Raw genomic sequence first — 3,679 nt, forward strand, 5'->3', positions numbered from 1 at the left:
AAAGAAACATAAAATAATTAAATCATGAAGACAGGTACAGATTTGGCAACTAATCTGTACACAAAACATACTATCACACAAAATCACAGCATGTGATATTAAAACAAAAATAAAAAATTATCAACACAAGCATTTATTTTTGTGTCTAATATTAAAACATATAAGGTCCTCACTCATATCTTTCTTCTTCAGCTGTGTTGCCCAGATCCTTTCTGGCTTTCTTGTTCTTGCTTGACTCTCAAAAATTCAGTCAAATTAACTAGGGCCGACACTCTGGTTTTATTCAACTCCAATTCCTGCTCCCTGATAGACACCTTCCTCTTCAGCTGTGTTGGCTGGTTCCGTCCTGACTTTGAATGTTTGGCACTAGACTACAAACAATAAAACATTCGTATTACTCTTACAACAACATTAAGAGAACACAGGACATTTTTGCTTCACTCACTTGATTGGTTTGGTCCACCTTGTGTAACAATTCGATTCCAGCACCATAGACAACTTTAGGTTTACAATCTCGTGAGTTTTCCTTCAACTCATGCATTAGGGCCATGATTTCTCGTGTACTTTTATCACTAATCATTTCGAGGGGACCCTCAGCACCTGTCCTTTCGGCTCTGTCGCTGTAATTACTGTACTCGCAACAGAGCGCCTCCATTTTGTTCTTGCATTTTCGCCATGGGTGATAATACCGTTCTTCAGCCATTAGTTTAGACACTTTTTTATAGAAGGACCTATGAGATTTTGGTTTCTCATATTCCAGCCTGTTCAGGAGGCATATGTTTACCAGCGCCTTTGTAGAATTTGGGGTCCATACAGAGGCTGAAATTAGACACAAGATAGACATCATATTTTTGTACTCTTCAAAACAAAGGAGGTAAAGAATAGTATGAAATTTTCACTAACCCGCAGAAAATCTTATGAGGTCTGAAACATCCCCATCTGATTCAGCACTATCATCCTCATCTGCTGATTCGTTGACAGCAAAGGAAGTGTTACGCAGAATCGATTTATTAGCCGTACCAAACGCTACACTGCACGGCTTGAAAAGGTCACCATATCTTTCCTCCCTCTTCTGTCTGGTGTAACATTCACGCATGGTTCTTCTTACACTCCTAAGTTCGGCTAATGTAGCTACAACTCCCTTCTTGGATAGTTTTAGTCTTAATCTCTCTAGTATATCGTCATGGCATGCACCGCCACCACTTGGGAAGTCACCTTTGTGCTTAATTAAGAGTTTAAGATACATATGGCGACCTTCCTCAGACTTCAATGTCAGTACAGTTTGTGATGCACCTGCACGATTAATTATGAAAATCTGTATTTAATGGGTTAATATGGATATAACTAAAAAATAACAATTCCTGGACAGAAATGAAAACTGGTTTTCAAATATAGCATTGTATGCTCATAGAAGTGGAAATCCACTTACCCTTTTCATATCCACTAGCTCCCTCAACTTTCCAGTTGCCATTTTCCTCAACATTGCATTTTTGAATGGACAGGCTGTGATCTTTATACTTAACGTCTTGCATCAGGCAGGCAAGATTAGCATACTCTGAAGTGCTACACTATAGATGTAAGAAGTAAAATGATGCATTGCATAAGGTATAAAATTTAGGTCAGTAATGTACATAAAAATTCAAATTCTTTGAAGTGTGAGGAATGGATGAATGTGTGATTGGAAAGTGTTACATACCTTTAATATGACTGATTTAGTTTTAGGGCAGTACTTCACAACTTCATCAATAATGTCATCAACCCCTGTTTGGAAGTCATTGTTCATTTCTTTGCTAAAAAATGTTATAAAGTCATCCTGGCAATCAAAGAAAGGGCATTACAATTAATTAGAGGAATAAAAAGTACACTTGAAGATAGTTTATCTTACTTTAGAGTAGGTGGACGGGATGTTGGTCACTTGCAAAGTGCAACAATCTTTTAAACTAGAGTAAGAAATGTGATCATCATCAATTACTTCTTCGTCAAACACATAACTTGTCACACTTGGCAGTTGCTCTGTATTAGTTAAAAGTCGAGTTAAAACAGTGCCTGCTTTAAGGTTTGATTGTTTGAAAAGAGGGAAAGGCAGTGCGGCCATACTCACTCTGAACAGATTTCATTCCTGGCTCTTCAATCTGCAGCAACATTAGGGAATGCCCCTTATACTTGATGGCTGGCACCTCACAAATTCTTGTCGCTGCTTCAATTGATGAAAACTAGAAAGGAAACAGAATGAAACTGATGTTGTGTCAGATTAATGCAGTAATAATTCTTGACTCCCTGGGAGAGTATTCACCTGCACAGTAGCTGATGTTCCTTCCTTCTCAACAACAGCAGAGGCGGGCTCCTCACTCTCTGTGCAAAACCCACACTGAACAAGCGCGCTGTTCAGCCTATCCAGTAAAACATCCTACAAAAGAACAATCACTAAGTAACCGTATCTGGAGCAAGAAATGAAAAGTGATAATATCAAGCTACGCCTACATTAGAAAAATTATCTGGTAAGGACGAAACGATAACTCGAGTTGTTCCCATTTCTGTTTCATCCTCCATGAATAGTGATTGTTTAACTGCTTCCTCAGTAGAGATGTTACTTAGATTCATATCTCCAAGACTGACGCTCATAGTTTTCATCTCTGTGTTAGTTTTAACTTCATGGTCATCAGGCTCGACTAATGAATGTTGCAGAGTTTCCTCAGAACTGTGGTTTAAATTTAGAGAATCCACCAATGTGTCATTATCATAGACATCTGGTTCGAAAGCGGTTGCCAAGTCATCATCATCATCGGTTACTGGTGTACATTCCTCAATTGCTATTGTATGGTTTTGAAACGGGAAAGACTTAGACTGTGCTAATTTGGCAATAGTACTAGCGTCATTTATCTGCAACAAATTTACATACCCTTAACAGTTGGAAATACTTACAAAGCATGGCTTTTCTCATTTCACCTGATACTCACTATGATAACTGCAGAATTACTTTTCTTGCAATACGTCAGACTGCTGATTGGCCCAAATTTTTTAGTAAACTGTTTCTTGAAAGTCAACTACAAAAAATTAAGTTCCATAAGAAAACTTCAAATTATTTGCAACAGAAACAAAACAAAACTAGTAATTACCTCCATGAATATTAAAGGAAGGTCACTAATTTTAAATTTTTGGCCTGAACTTTCATCATTAAAGTTCAGTTTTACAGGGGTCGACGAGAAAACTTTATCTAAAGAAGTTTGAAAACATTTTGGAGTTGCGACGTTGCACGGTTTTTTGGACGCAGGTGAGGTGCTCTCCGACTCGGTCATTTTCTTTACATCGCACTTGGATAACCAATTGATTTAGAGTTTGGATTCGTAAATCCGTAAGTGGCGGCCCATTCGACTCTGCTGAATTGAAGTTGAGTGAAGTGTGCCGAGCGCCGGGGCGCCGGTCGTGTTTACTTTCGCAGACTGAAAACAACGACAGTGGCGCTCTCTATCGCCCCGCAGCGGTAGCGCGGCTTGCAAACCGCTGGAATCTTTCTAAAGCTCCATTCTTTTCAGCATGGCATGAAAGCGCCCATATTTTCACAGTATAATAATCCTCTTACTCTCCCCTTTCCGAAAATATGCGGTTTCACCTATTAAATGATACTTTTGTTTGGTAGCCGTCGGCCGGACGGACGTACGGCCGGACGTACGTACGTACG

Source organism: Frankliniella occidentalis, unplaced genomic scaffold (assembly GCF_000697945.3).
Source record: "Frankliniella occidentalis isolate FOCC.00 unplaced genomic scaffold, Focc_3.1 Scaffold101, whole genome shotgun sequence".
NCBI lineage: Eukaryota > Metazoa > Arthropoda > Insecta > Thysanoptera > Thripidae > Frankliniella > Frankliniella occidentalis.